Below are 17446 nucleotides of genomic sequence, written 5' to 3'. Positions count from 1 at the left end.
TCAGGAACACACTGTCTTCACTCTGCATTAGGAACACACTGTCTTCACTCTGCTCTAGGAACACACTGTCTTCAGTCTGCTCCATGCACATACACAGCAACTCTTTGTTAGGAACACACTCTCTTCAATCTGCTGTAGGAACACACTGTATTTACTCTGCATTAAAAACACACTATCTTCACTCTGCTCTAGGAACACACTGTCGTCACTCTGCTCCATGCACATACACTGCAACTCTGCGTTAGGAACATACTGTCTTCACTATGCGTTAGGAACACACTGTCTTCACTCTGCTGTAGGAACACACTGTCTTCTCTCTGCTATAGGAACACACTGTCTTCACTCTGCATTAGGAACACTCTGTTTTCACTCTGCATTAGGAACAAACTGTCTTCACTCTGCTCTAGGAAGACACTGTCTTCACTCTGCTCTAGGAACACACTGTCTTCACTCCGTTCTAGGAACACACTGTATTCACTCTGCTGTAGGAACATACTGCATTAACTCTGCATTAGGAACACACTGTCTTCACTCTGCTCCATGCACATACACCGCAACTCTGCGTTAGGAACACACTGTCTTCACTATGCATTAGGAACATACTGTCTTCACTCTACTGTAGGAACACACTGTCTTCACTCTGCTCCAAGCACATACACTGCAACTCAGCATTAGGAACACACTGTCTTCACTCTGCATTAGGAACACACTGTTTTAACTCTGCATCAGGAACACACTGTCTTCACTCTGCATTAGGAACACACTGTCTTCACTCTGCTCTAGGAACACACTGTCTTCCTCTGCTCCATGCACATATACAGCAACTCTTTGTTAGGAACACACTCTCTTCAATCTGCTGTAGGAACACACTGTATTTACTCTGCATTAAAAACACACTATCTACACTCTGCTCTAGGAACACACTGTCGTCACTCTGCTCCATGCACATACACTGCAACTCTGCGTTAGGAACATACTGTCTTCACTATGCGTTAGGAACACACTGTCTTCACTCTGCGCTAGGAATACACTGTCTTCACTTTGCATTAGGAACACACTGTTTTCACTCTGCATTAGGAACAAACTGTCTTCACTCTGCTGTAGGAACACACTGTCTTCTCTCTGCTATAGGAACACACTGTCTTCAGTCTGCATTAGGAACACTGTTTTCACTCTGCATTAGGAACAAACTGTCTTCACTCTGCTCTAGGAAGACACTGTCTTCACTCTGCTCTAGGAACACACTGTCTTCACTCCGTTCTAGGAACACACTGTATTCACTCTGCTGTAGGAACATACTGTATTAACTCTGCATTAGGAACACACTGTCTTCACTCTGCTCCATGCACATACACCGCAACTCTGCGTTAGGAACACACTTTCTTCACTATGCGTTAGGAACATACTGTCTTCACTATGTGTTAGGAACACACTGTCTTCACTATGCGTTAGGAACACACTGTCTTCACTCTGCTCTAGGAAAACACTGTCTTCATTCAGCTCCATGCATATACACCGAAACTCTGCTTTAGGAACACACTGTCTTCACTCTGCTCTAGGAACACACTGTCTTCACTCTGCTCTAGGAACACACTGTCTTCACAGTGCGTTAGGAACACACTGTCTTCATTCTACTGTAAGAACACACTGTATTCACTCTGCATTACGAACACACTTTCTTCACTTTGTTCTAGGAACACACTGTCTTCACTCTGCTCCATGCACATACCTACGCAATTCTGCTTTAGGAACACATTGTCTTCACTCTGCATTAGGAACACACTGTCTTCACTCTGCATCAGGAACACACTGTCTTCACTCTGCATTAGGAACACACTGTCTTCACTCTGCTCTAGGAACACACTGTCTTCAGTCTGCTCCATGCACATACACAGCAACTCTTTGTTAGGAACACACTCTCTTCAATCTGCTGTAGGAACACACTGTATTTACTCTGCTTTAGAAACACACTGTCTTCACTCTGCACTAGGAACACACTGTCTTCACTCTGCATTAGGAACACACTGTCTTCACTCTGCACTAGGAACACACTGTCTTCACTCTGCTCTAGGAATACACTGTCTTCACTCTGCATTAGGAACACACTGTCTTCACTCTGCTCTAGGAACACACTATCTTCACTCATCTCCATTCATATACACAGAAACTCTGTGTAAGGAACACACTGTCTTCACTTTGCTCTAGGAACACACTGTCTTCACTCTGCTCAAGGAACACACTGTCTTCACTGTGCGTTAGGAACACACTGTCTTCACTCAGCTCCATGCACATACACAGCAACTCTTTGTTAGGAACACACTGTCTTCAATCTGCTGTAGGAACACACTGTATTCACTCTGTATTAAAAACACACTGTCTTCACTCTGCTCTAGGAACACACTGTCTTCTCTCTGCTCTAGGAACACACTGTCTTCACTGTGCGTTAGGAACACACTGTCTTCACTCTACTGTAAGAACACACTGTATTCACTCTGCATTAGCAACACACTTTCTTCACTCTTCTCTAGGAACACAGTGGCTTCACTCTGCTCAATGCACATAAAAATGCAACTCTTCGTTAGGAACACACTGTCTTCACTATGCATTAGGTACATACTGTCTTCATTCTGCTCTAGGAACACACTGTCTTCACTATGCGTTAGGTACATACTGTCTTCATTCTGCTCTAGGAAAACACTGTCTTCACTCAGCTCCATGCATATACACCGAAATTCTGCTTTAGGAACACACTGTCTTCACTCTGCTCTAGGAACACACTGTCTTCACTCTGCTACATGCACATAGAAACACAACTCTGCGTTAGGAATACACTGTCTTCACTATGCATTAGGAACATACTGTCTTCACTCTACTGTAGGAACACACTGTCTTCACTCTGCTCCAAGCACATACACCGCAACTCAGCGTTAGGAACACACTGTCTTCACTCTGCATTAGGAACACACTGTCTTCACTCTGCATCAGGAACACACTGTCTTCACTCTGCATTAGGAACACACTGTCTTCACTCTGCTCTAGGAACACACTGTCTTCACTCTGCTCCATGCACATACACAGCAACTCTTTGTTAGGAACACACTCTCTTCTATCTGCTGTAGGAACAACTGTATTTACTCTGCATTAAAAACACACTATCTTCACTCTGCTCTAGGAACACACTGTCATCACTCTGCTCCATGCACATACACTGCAACTCTGCGTTAGGAACACACTGTCTTCACTATGCGTTAGGAACATACTGTCTTCACTATGCGTTAGGTACATACTGTCTTCATTCTGCTCTAGGAAAACACTGTCTTCACTCAGCTCCATGCATATACACCGAAATTCTGCTTTAGGAACACACTGTCTTCACTCTGCTCTAGGAACACACTGTCTTCACTCTGCTACATGCACATAGAAACGCAACTCTGCTTTAGGAACACACTGTCTTCACTATGCATTAGGAACATACTGTCTTCACTCTACTGTAGGAACACACTGTCTTCACTATGCATTAGGAACATACTGTCTTCACTCTACTGTAGGAACACACTGTCTTCACTCTGCTCCAAGCACGTACACCGCAACTCAGCGTTAGGAACACACTGTCTTCACTCTGCATTAGGAACACACTGTCTTCACTCTGCGCTAGGAATACACTGTCTTCACTCTGCATAAGGAACACACTGTCTTCACTCTGCATTAGGAACAAACTGTCTTCACTCTGCTGTAGGAACACACTGTCTTCTCTCTGCTCTAGGAACACACTGTCTTCAGTCTGCATTAGGAAAACTCTGTTTTCACTCTGCATTAGGAACAAACTGTCTTCACTCTGCTCTAGGAAGACACTGTCTTCACTCTGCTCTAGGAACACACTGTCTTTACTGTTCTATAAGAACACACTGTCTTCTTTCTCCTCTAGGACCACACTGTCTTCACTCTGTTCTATTAACACACTGTCTGCCCTCTGCATTAGGAACACACTGTCTTCACTCTGCTCTAGGAACACACTGTCTTCACTCCGTTCTAGGAACACACTGTATTCACTCTGCTGTAGGAACATACTGTATTAACTGTGCATTAGGAACACAATGTCTTCACTCTGCTCCATGTACATACACCGCAACTCTGCGTTAGGAACACACTTTCTTCACTATGCGTTAGGAACTTCTGTCTTCACTATGTGTTAGGAACACACTGTCTTCACTATGCGTTAGGAACAAACTGTCTTCACTCTGCTCTAGGAAAACACTGTCTTCACTTAGCTCCATGCATATACACCGAAACTCTGCTTTAGGAACACACTGTCTTCACTCTGCTCTAGGAACACACTGTCTTCACTCTGCTCTAGGAACACACTGTCTTCACTCTGCATTAGGAACACACTGTCTTCACTCTGCACTAGGAACACACTGTCTTCACTCAGCTCCATGCACATACACAGCAACTCTTTTTTAGGAACACACTGTCTTCAATCTGCTTAGGAACACACTGTATTCACTCTGTATTAAAAACACACTGTCTTCACTCTGCTCTAGGAACACACTGTCTTCACTCTGATCTAGGAACACACTGTCTTCACTGTGCGTTAGGAACACACTGTCTTCACTCTACTGTAAGAACACACTGTATTCACTCTGCATTAGCAACACACTTTCTTCACTCTTCTCTAGGAACACAGTGGCTTCACTCTGCTCAATGCACATACAAATGCAACTCTGCGTTAGGAACACACTGTCTTCTCTATGCATTAGGAACATACTGTCTTCATTCTGCTCTAGGAACACACTGTCTTCACTATGCGTTAGGTACATACTGTCTTCATTCTGCTCTAGGAAAACACTGTCTTCACTCAGCTCCATGCATATACAATGAAATTCCGCTTTAGGAACACACTGTCTTCACTCTGCTCTAGGAACACACTGTCTTCACTCTGCTACATGCACATAGAAACGCAACTCTGCGTTAGGAACACACTGTCTTCACTATGCATTAGGAACATACTGTCTTCACTCTACTGTAGGAACACACTGTCTTCACTCTGCTCCAAGCACATACAATGCAACTCAGCGTTAAGAACACACTGTCTTCACTCTGCATTAGGAACACACTGTCTTCACTCTGCATCAGGAACACACTGTCTTGTCTCTGCATTAGGAACACACTGTCTTCACTCTGCTCTAGGAACACACTGTCTTCACTCTGCTCCATGCACATAAACAGCAACTCTTTGTTAGGAACACACTCTCTTCAATCTGCTGTAGGAACACACTGTATTTACTCTGCATTAAAAACACACTATCTTCACTCTGCTCTAGGAACACACTGTCGTCACTCTGCTCCATGCACATACACTGCAACTCTGCGTTAGGAACACACTGTCTTCACTATGCGTTAGGAACATACTGTCTTCACTATGCGTTAGGAACACACTGTCTTCACTCTGCGCTAGGAATACACTGTCTTCACTCTGCATTAGGAACACACTGTCTTCACTCTGCATTAGGAACAAACTGTCTTCACTCTGCACTAGGAACACACTGTCTTCACTGTGCGTTAGGAACACTGTTTTCACTCTGCATTAGGAACAAACTGTCTTCACTCTGCTCTAGGAAGACACTGTCTTCACTCTGCTCTAGGAACACACTGTCTTCACTCCGTTCTAGGAACACACTGTATTCACTCTGCTGTAGGAACATACTGTATTAACTCTGCATTAGGAACACACTGTCTTCACTCTGCTCCATGCACATACACCGCAACTCTGCGTTAGGAACACACTTTCTTCAATATGCGTTAGGAACATACTGTCTTCACTATGTGTTAGGAACACACTGTCTTCACTATGCGTTAGGAACACACTGTCTTCACTCTGCTCTAGGAAAACACTGTCTTCATTCAGCTCCATGCATATACACCGAAACTCTGCTTTAGGAACACACTGTCTTTACTCTGCTCTAGGAACACACTGTCTTCACTCTGCTCTAGGAACACACTGTCTTCACAGTGCGTTAGGAACACACTGTCTTCATTCTACTGTAAGAACACACTGTATTCACTCTGCATTACGAACACACTTTCTTCACTTTGTTCTAGGAACACACTGTCTTCACTCTGCTCCATGCACATACCTACGCAATTCTGCTTTAGGAACACACTGTCTTCACTCTGCATTAGGAACACACTGTCTTCACTCTGCATCAGGAACACACTGTCTTCACTCTGCATTAGGAACACACTGTCTTCACTCTGCTCTAGGAACACACTGTCTTCAGTCTGCTCCATGCACATACACAGCAACTCTTTGTTAGGAACACACTCTATTCAATCTGCTGTAGGAACACACTGTATTTACTCTGCATTAAAAACACACTATCTTCACTCTGCTCTAGGAACACACTGTCGTCACTCTGCTCCATGCACATACACTGCAACTCTGCGTTAGGAACATACTGTCTTCACTATGCGTTAGGAACACACTGTCTTCACTCTGCGCTAGGAATACACTGTCTTCACTTTGCATTAGGAACACACTGTCTTCACTCTGCATTAGGAACAAACTGTCTTCACTCTGCTGTAGGAACACACTGTCTTCTCTCTGCTATAGGAACACACTGTCTTCAGTCTGCATTAGGAACACTGTTTTCACTCTGCATTAGGAACAAACTGTCTTCACTCTGCTCTAGGAAGACACTGTCTTCACTCTGCTCTAGGAACACACTGTCTTCACTCCGTTCTAGGAACACACTGTATTCACTCTGCTGTAGGAACATACTGTATTAACTCTGCATTAGGAACACACTGTCTTCACTCTGCTCCATGCACATACACCGCAACTCTGCTTAGGAACACACTTTCTTCACTATGCGTTAGGAACATACTGTCTTCACTATGTGTTAGGAACACACTGTCTTCACTATGCGTTAGGAACACACTGTCTTCACTCTGCTCTAGGAAAACACTGTCTTCATTCAGCTCCATGCATATACACCGAAACTCTGCTTTAGGAACACACTGTCTTCACTCTGCTCTAGGAACACACTGTCTTCACTCTGCTCTAGGAACACACTGTCTTCACAGTGCGTTAGGAACACACTGTCTTCATTCTACTGTAAGAACACACTGTATTCACTCTGCATTACGAACACACTTTCTTCACTTTGTTCTAGGAACACACTGTCTTCACTCTGCTCCATGCACATACCTACGCAATTCTGCTTTAGGAACACACTGTCTTCACTCTGCATTAGGAACACACTGTCTTAACTCTGCATTAGAAACACACTGTCTTCACTCTGCACTAGGAACACACTGTCTTCACTCTGCATTAGGAACACACTGTCTTCACTCTGCACTAGGAACACACTGTCTTCACTCTGCTCTAGGAATACACTGTCTTCACTCTGCATTAGGAACACACTGTCTTCACTCTGCTCTAGGAACACACTATCTTCACTCAGCTCCATTCATATACACAGAAACTCTGTGTTAGGAACACACTGTCTTCACTTTGCTCTAGGAACACACTGTCTTCACTCTGCTCAAGGAACACACTGTCTTCACTGTGCGTTAGGAACACACTGTCTTCACTCAGCTCCATGCACATACACAGCAACTCTTTGTTAGGAACACACTGTCTTCAATCTGCTGTAGGAACACACTGTATTCACTCTGTATTAAAAACACACTGTCTTAACTCTGCTCTAGGAACACACTGTCTTCTCTCTGCTCTAGGAACACACTGTCTTCACTGTGCGTTAGGAACACACTGTCTTCACTCTACTGTAAGAACACACTGTATTCACTCTGCATTAGCAACACACTTTCTTCACTCTTCTCTAGGAACACAGTGGCTTCACTCTGCTCAATGCACATACAAATGCAACTCTTCGTTAGGAACACACTGTCTTCACTATGCATTAGGTACATACTGTCTTCATTCTGCTCTAGGAACACACTGTCTTCACTATGCGTTAGGTACATACTGTCTTCATTCTGCTCTAGGAAAACACTGTCTTCACTCAGCTCCATGCATATACACCGAAATTCTGCTTTAGGAACACACTGTCTTCACTCTGCTCTAGGAACACACTGTCTTCACTCTGCTACATGCACATAGAAACACAACTCTGCGTTAGGAATACACTGTCTTCACTCTGCATTAGGAACACACTGTCTTCACTCTGCATCAGGAACACACTGTCTTCACTCTGCATTAGGAACACACTGTCTTCACTCTGCTCTAGGAACACACTGTCTTCACTCTGCTCCATGCACATACACAGCAACTCTTTGTTAGGAACACACTCTCTTCTATCTGCTGTAGGAACACACTGTATTTACTCTGCATTAAAAACACACTATCTTCACTCTGCTCTAGGAACACACTGTCGTCACTCTGCTCCATGCACATACACTGCAACTCTGCGTTAGGAACACACTGTCTTCACTATGCGTTAGGAACATACTGTCTTCACTATGCGTTAGGTACATACTGTCTTCATTCTGCTCTAGGAAAACACTGTCTTCACTCAGCTACATGCATATACACCGAAATTTTGCTTTAGGAACACACTGTCTTCACTCTGCTCTAGGAACACACTGTCTTCACTCTGCTACATGCACATAGAAACGCAACTCTGCGTTAGGAACACACTGTCTTCACTATGCATTAGGAACATACTGTCTTCACTCTACTGTAGGAACACACTGTCTTCACTCTGCTCCAAGCACATACACCGCAACTCAGCGTTAGGAACACACTGTCTTCACTCTGCATTAGGAACACACTGTCTTCACTCTGCGCTAGGAATACACTGTCTTCACTCTGCATAAGGAACACACTGTCTTCACTCTGCATTAGGAACAAACTGTCTTCACTCTGCTGTAGGAACACACTGTCTTCTCTCTGCTATAGGAACACACTGTCTTCAGTCTGCATTAGGAAAACTCTGTTTTCACTCTGCATTAGGAACAAACTGTCTTCACTCTGCTCTAGGAAGACACTGTCTTCACTCTGCTCTAGGAACACACTGTCTTCACTGTTCTATAGGAACACACTGTCTTCTTTCTCCTCTAGGACCACACTGTCTTCACTCTGTTCTATTAACACACTGTCTGCCGTCTGCATTAGGAACACACTGTCTTCACTCTCTCTAGGAACACACTGTCTTCACTCCGTTCTAGGAACACACTGTATTCACTCTGCTGTAGGAACATACTGTATTATCTGTGCATTAGGAACACAATGTCTTCACTCTGCTCCATGTACATACACCGCAACTCTGCGTTAGGAACACACTTTCCTCACTATGCGTTAGGAACTTCTGTCTTCACTATGTGTTAGGAACACACTGTCTTCACTATGCGTTAGGAACACACTGTCTTCACTCTGCTCTAGGAAAACACTGTCTTCACTCAGCTCCATACATATACACCAAAACTCTGCTTTAGGAACACACTATCTTCACTCTGCTCTAGGAACACACTGTCTTCACTCTGCTCTAGGAACACACTGTCCTCACAGTGCGTTAGGAACACACTGTCTTCACTCTACTGTAAGAACACACTGTATTCACTCTGCATTACGATCACATTTTCTTCACTTTGCTCTAGGAACACACTGTCTTCACTCTGCTCCATGCACATACAAACGCAACTCTCCGTTAGGAACACACTGTCTTCACTATGCGTTAGGAACATACTGTCTTCACTATGCCTTAGGAACAAACAGTCTTCACTATGCGTTAGGAACAAACTGTCTTCACTCTGCTCTAGGAACACACTGTCTTCACTCTGCTCCATGCACATACACCGCAACTCTGCATTAGGAACACACTGTCTTCACTCTGCTCTAGGAAGACACTATCTTCACTCAGCTCCATTCATATACATCGAAACTCTGTGTTAGGAACACACTGTTTTCACTCTGCTCTAGGAACACACTGTCTTCACTCTGCTCTAGGAACACACTGTCTTCACTCTGCATTAGGAACACACTGTCTTCACTCTGCACTAGGAACACACTGTCTTCACTCAGCACCATGCACATACACAGCAACTCTTTTTTAGGAACACACTGTCTTCAATCTGCTTAGCAACACACTGTATTCACTCTGTATTATAAACACACTGTCTTCACTTTGCTCTAGGAACACACTGTCTTCACTCTGCTCTAGGAACACACTGTCTTCACTGTGCGTTAAGAACACACTGTATTCACTCTACTGTAAGAACACACTGTATTCACTCTGCATTAGCAACACACTTTCTTCACTCTTCTCTAGGAACACAGTGGCTTCACTCTGCTCAATGCACATACAAATGCAACTCTGCGTTAGGAACACACTGTCTTCACTATGCATTAGGTACATACTGTCTTCATTCTGCTCTAGGAACACACTGTCTTCACTATGCGTTAGGTACATACTGTCTTCATTCTGCTCTAGGAAAACACTGTCTTCACTCAGCTCTATGCATATACACCGAAATTCTGCTTTAGGAATACACTGTCTTCACTCTGCTCTAGGAACACACTGTTCACTCTGCTACATGCACATAGAAACGCAACTCTGCGTTAGGAACACACTGTCTTCACTATGCATTAGGAACATACCGTCTTCACTCTACTGTAGGAACACACTGTCTTCACTCTTCTCCAAGCACATACACTGCAACTCCGCGTTAGGAACACACTGCCTTCACTCTGCATTAGGAACACACTGTCCTCATTCTGCATCAGGAACACACTGTCTTCACTCTGCATTAGGAACACACTGTCTTCACTCTGCTCTAGGAACACACTGTCTTCACTCTGCATTAGGAACACACTGTCTTCACTCTGCACTAGGAACACACTGTCTTCACTCTGCTACATGCACATAGAAACGCAACTCTGCGTTAGGAACACACTGTCTTCACTCTGCATTAAGAACATACTGTCTTCACTCTACTGTAGGAACACACTGTCTTCACTCTGCTCCAAGCACATACACCGCAACTCAGCGTTAGGAACACACTGTCTTCACTCTGCATTAGGAACACACTGTCTTCACTCTGCATCAGGAACACACTGTCTTCACTCTGCATTAGGAACGCACTGTCTTCACTCTGCTCTAGGAACACACTGTCTTCACTCTGCTCCATGCACATACACAGCAACTCTTTGTTAGGAACACACTCTCTTCAATCTGCTGTAGGAACACACTGTATTTACTCTGCATTAAAAACACACTATCTTCACTCTGCTCTAGGAACACACTGTCGTCACTCTGCTCCATGCACATACACTGCAACTCTGCGTTAGGAACACACTGTCTTCACTATGCGTTAGGAACATACTGTCTTCACTATGCGTTAGGAACACACTGTCTTCACTCTGCGCTAGGAATACACTGTCTTCACTCTGCATAAGGAACACACTGTCTTCACTCTGCATTAGGAACAAACTGTCTTCACTCTGCTGTAGGAACACACTGTCTTCTCTCTGCTATAGGAACACACTGTCTTCAGTCTGCATTAGGAACACTCTGTTTTCACTCTGCATTAGGAACAAACTGTCTTCACTCTGCTCTAGGAAGACACTGTCTTCACTCTGCTCTAGGAACACACTGTCTTCACTGTTCTATAGGAACACACTGTCTTCTTTCTCCTCTAGGACCACACTGTCTTCACTCTGTTCTATTAACACACTGTCTGCCCTCTGCATTAGGAACACACTGTCTTCACTCTGCTCTAGGAACACACTGTCTTCACTCCGTTCTAGGAACACACTGTATTCACTCTGCTGTAGGAACATACTGTATTAACTGTGCATTAGGAACACAATGTCTTCACTCAGCTCCATACATATACACCGAAACTCTGCTTTAGGAACACACTGTCTTCACTCTGCTCTAGGAACACACTGTCTTCACTCTGCTCTAGGAACACACTGTCCTCATAGTGCGTTAGGAACACACTGTCTTCACTCTACTGTAAGAACACACTGTATTCACTCTGCATTACGAACACATTTTCTTCACTTTGCTCTAGGAACACACTGTCTTCACTCTGCTCCATGCACATACACCGCAACTCTGCATTAGGAACACACTGTCTTCACTCTGCTCTAGGAAGACACTATCTTCACTCAGCTCCATTCATATACACCGAAACTCTGTGTTAGGAACACACTGTCTTCACTATGCTCTAGGAACACACTGTCTTCACTATGCGTTAGGAACATACTGTCTTCACTCTACTCTAGGAACACACTGTCTTCACTCTGCTCCAAGCCATACACCGCAACTCAGCGTTAGGAACACATTGTCTTTACTCTGCTCTAGGAACACACTGTCTTCACTCTGCATTAGGAACACACTGTCTTCACTCTGCATTAGGAACACACTGTCTTCACTCTGCTCTAGGAACACACTGTCTTCACTCTGCTCTATGCACATACACAGCAACTCTTTAGTAGGAACACACTGTCTTCAATCTGCTGTAGGAACACACTGTATTCACTCTGCTCTAGGAACACATTGTATTCACTCTGCTCTAAGAACACGCTGTCTTCACTCTGTATTAGGAACAAACTGTCTTCACTCTGCTCTAGGAACACACTGTCTTCATTCTGCTCTAGGAACACACTGTCTTCACTCTGCTCTAGGAACACATTGTATTCGCTCTGCTCTAGGAACACGCTGTCTTCACTCTGTATTATGAACAAACTGTCTTCACTCTGCTCTAGGAACACACTGTCTTCATTCTGCTCTAGGAACACACTGTCTTCACTCTGTTCTAGGAACACACTGTATTCACTCTGCTGTAGGAACATACTGTATTAACTCTGCATTAGGAACACACTGTCTTCACTCTGCTCCATGAACATACACCGCAACTCTGCGTTAGGAACACACTGTCTTCACTCTGTGTTTGGAACAATCTGTCTTCATTCTACTCTAGGAACACACTGTCTTCACTATGCGATAGGAACATGCTGTCTTCACTATGCGATAGGAACATACTGTCTTCACTCTGCTCCATGCACATACACCTCAACTCTGCATTAGGAACACACTTTCTTCACTATGCGTTAGGAACACATTGTCTTCACTCTGCTCTAGGAAAACACTGTCTTCACTCAGCTCCATGCATATACACCGAAACTCTGCTTTAGGAACACACTGTCTTCACTTTGCTCTAGGAACACACTGTCTTCACTCTGCTACATGCACATAGAAACGCAACTCTGCGTTAGGAACACACTGTCTTCACTATGCGTTAGGAACATACTGTCTTCACTCTACTGTAGGAACACACTGTCTTCACTCTGCTCCAAGCACATACACCACAACTCAGCGTTAAGAACACACTGTCTTCACTCTGCTCTAGGAACACACTGTCTTCACTCTGCTCCATCCACACACACAGCAACTCTTTGTTAGGAACACACTCTCTTCAATCTGCTCTAGGAGCACACTGTATTTACTCTGCATTAAAAACACACTATCTTCACTCTGCTCTAGGAACACACTGTCTTCACTCTGCTCCATGCACATACAGTGCAACTCTGCGTTAGGAACACACTGTCTTCACTATGCGTTAGGAACATTCTGTCTTCACTATGCGTTAGGAACACACTGTCTTCACTCTGCTCTAGGAACACACTGTCTTCACTCTGCATTAGGAACACACTGTCTTCACTCTGCATTAGGAATAAACTGTCTTCACTCTGCTGTAGGAACACACTGTCTTCACTCAGCTCTAGGAAGACACTGTCTTCAGTCTGCATTAGGAACACTCTGTTTTCACTATGCTAGGAACAAACTGTCTTCACTCTGCTCTAGGAAGACACTGTCTTCACTGTGCTCTAGGAACACACTGTCTTCTTTCTCCGCTAGGACCACACTGTCTTCACTCTGTTCTATTAACACACTGTCTGCCCTCTGCATTAAAACACACTGTCTTCACTCTGCTCTAGGAACACACTGTATTCACTCTGCTGTAGGAACATACTGTATTAATCTGCATTAGGAACACACTGTCTTCACTCTGCTCCATGCACATACACCGCAACTCTGCATTAGGAACACACTTTCTTCACTATGCGTTAGGAACACACTGTCTTCACTATGCGTTCCGAACACACTGTCTTCACTCTGCTCTAGGAAAACACTGTCTACACTCAGCTCCATGCATATACACGGAAACTCTGCTTTAGGAACACAGTGTCTTCACTCTGCTCTAGGAACACACTGTCTTCACAGTTCGTTAGGAACACACTGTCTTCACTCTACTGTAAGAACACACTGTATTCACTCTGCATTACGAACACACTTTCTTCACTTGATCTAGGAACACACTGTCTTCACTCTGCTCCATGCACATACAAACGCAACTCTGCATTAGGAACACACTGTCTTCTCTAGGCGTTAGGAACATACTGTCTTCACTATGCCTGAGGAACAAACAGTCTTCACTATGCGTTAGGAACACACTGTCTTCACTCTGCTCTAGGAACACACTGTCTTCACACTGCATTAGGAATACACTGTCTTCACTCTGCATTAGGAACACACTGTCTTCACTCTGCATTAGGAACACACTGTCTTCACTCTGCTCTAGGAACACACTGTCTTCACTCTGCTCCATGCACATACACAGCAACTCTTTGTTAGGAACACACTGTATTCACTTTGCGTTAGGTACATACTGTCTTCATTCTGCTCTAGGAACACACTGTCTTCACTCTGCTCTAGGAACACACTGTCTGTACTCTGCTCCATGCACATACACAGGAACTCTGCGTTAGGAACACACTTTCTTCACTATGCGTTAGGAACATACTGTCTTCACTATGTGTTAGGAACACATTGTCTTCACTATGCGTTAGGAACACACTGTCTTCACTCTGCTCTAGGAAGACACTATCTTCACTCAGCTCCATGCATATACACCGAAACTCTGTGTTAGGAACACACTGTCTTCACTGTGCGTTAGGAACACACAGGCTTCACTCTACGGTAAGAACACACTCTATTCACTATGCATTAGGAACACACTTTCTTCACTCTGCTCTAGGAACACACTGTCTTCACTCTGCTCAATGCACATACAAACGCAACTCTGCATTATTAACACACTGTCGTCACTATGCGTTAGGAACATACTGTCTTCACTCTAATCTAGGAACACATTATCTTCACTCTGCTCTAGGAACACACTGTCTTCACTCTGCATTAGGATCACACTGTCTTCACTCTGCATTAGGAACACACTGTCTTCACTCTGCACTAGGAACACACTGTCTTCACTCTGCTCCATGCACATACACAGCAACTCTTTGTAAGGAACACACTGTCTTCAATCTGCTTATGAACACACTGTATTTACTCTGCATTAAAAACACACTGTCTTCACTCTGCTCTAGGAACACACTGTCTTCACTCTGCTCTATGCACATACACATCAACTCTTTAGTAGGAACACACTGTATTCAATCTGCTGTAGGAACACACTGTATTTACTCTGCATTAAAAACACACTGTCTTCACTCTGCTCTAGGAACACACTGTCTTCACTCTGCTCCATGCACATACACAGCAACTCTGCGTTTGGAACACACTGTCTTCACTATGCGTTAGGAGCATACTGTCTTCACTATGCGTTAGCAACACACTGTCCTCACTAAGCGTTAGGAACACACTGTCTTCACTCTGCTCTAGGAATACACTGTCTTCACTCTGCATTAGGAACACACTGTCTTCACTCTGCATTAGGAACACACTGTCTTCACTCTGCTTTAGTAACACACTGTCTTCACTCTGCTTTGGAACACACTGTCTTCAGTCTGCATTAGGAACACTCTGTCTTCACTCTGCATTAGGAACAAACTGTCTTCACTCTGCTCTAGGAAGACACTGTCTTCACTCTGCTCTAGGAACACACTGTCTACATGTGCTATAGGAACACACTGTCTTCTTTCTCCCCTAGGAACTCACTGTCTTCACTCTGCTCTATTAACACACTGTCTGCCCTCTGAATTAGGAACACACTGTCTTCACTCTGCTCTAGGAACACACTGTCTTCACTCTGCTCTAGGAACACATTGTATTCACTCTGCTCTAGGAACACGCTGTCTTCACTCTGTATTAGGAACAAACTGTCTTCACTCTGCTCTAGGAATACACTGTCTTCATTCTGCTCTAGGAACACACTGTCTTCACTCTGCTCTAGGAACACATTGTATTCGTTCTGCTCTAGGAACACGCTGTCTTCACTCTGCATTAGGAACACACTGTCTTCACTCTGCTCCATGAACATACACTGCAACTCTGCGTTGGGAACACACTGTCTTCACTCTGCGTTTAAAACAAACTCTCTTCATTCTGCTCTAGGAACACACTGTCTTCACTATGCGATAGGAACATACTGTCTTCACTATGCGATAGGAAGACACTGTCTTCACTCTGCTCCATGCACATACACCGCAACTCTGCATTAGGAACACACTTTCTTCACTATGCGTTAGGAACACAATGTCTTCACTCTGCTCTAGGAAAACACTGTCTACACTCAGCTCCATGCATATACACCGAAACTCTGCTTTAGGAACACACTGTCTTCACTCTGCTCTAGGAACACACTGTCTTCACTCTGCTACATGCACATAGAAACGCAACTCTGCATTAGGAACACACTGTCTTCACTATGCGTTAGGAACATACTGTCTTCACTCTACTGTAGGAACACACTGTCTTCACTCTGCTACATGCACATAGAAACGCAACTCTGCGTTAGGAACACACTGTCTTCACTATGCGTTAGGAACATACTGTCTTCACTCTGCTGTAGGAACACACTGTCTTCACTCTGCTCTAGAAATACACTGTCTTCACTCTGCATTAGGAACAAACTGTCTTCACTCTGCTGTAGGAACCCACTGTCTTCACTCTGCTATAGGAAAACACTGTCTTCAGTCTGCATTAGGAACACTCTGTTTTCACTCTGCATTAGGAACAAACTGTCTTCACTCTGCTCTAGGAAGACACTGTCATCACTCTGCTCTAGGAACACAGTGTCTTCACAGTGCTATAGGAACACACTGTCTTCTTTCTCCTCTAGGACCACACTGTCTTCACTCTGTTCTATTAACACACTGTCTGCCCTCTGCATTAGGAACACACTGTCTTCACTCTGCTCTAGGAACACACTGTCTTCACTCCATGCTAGGAACACGCTGTATTCACTCTGCTCTAGGAACATACTGTATTAACTCTGCATTAGGAACACACTGTCTTCACTCTGCTCCAGGCACATACACCACAACTCTGCGTTAGGAACACACTCTCTTCACTATGCGTTAGGAACATACTGTCTTCACTATGTGTTAGGAACACACTGTCTTCACTATGCGTTAGGAACCCACTGTCTTCACTCTGCTCTAGGAACACACTGTCTT

Source organism: Microtus pennsylvanicus, chromosome 12 (genome assembly GCF_037038515.1).
Source record: "Microtus pennsylvanicus isolate mMicPen1 chromosome 12, mMicPen1.hap1, whole genome shotgun sequence".
Taxonomy (NCBI): domain Eukaryota; kingdom Metazoa; phylum Chordata; class Mammalia; order Rodentia; family Cricetidae; genus Microtus; species Microtus pennsylvanicus.
The sequence above is the reverse complement of the archived record's forward strand: the minus strand, read 5'-3'. Positions refer to the sequence as shown.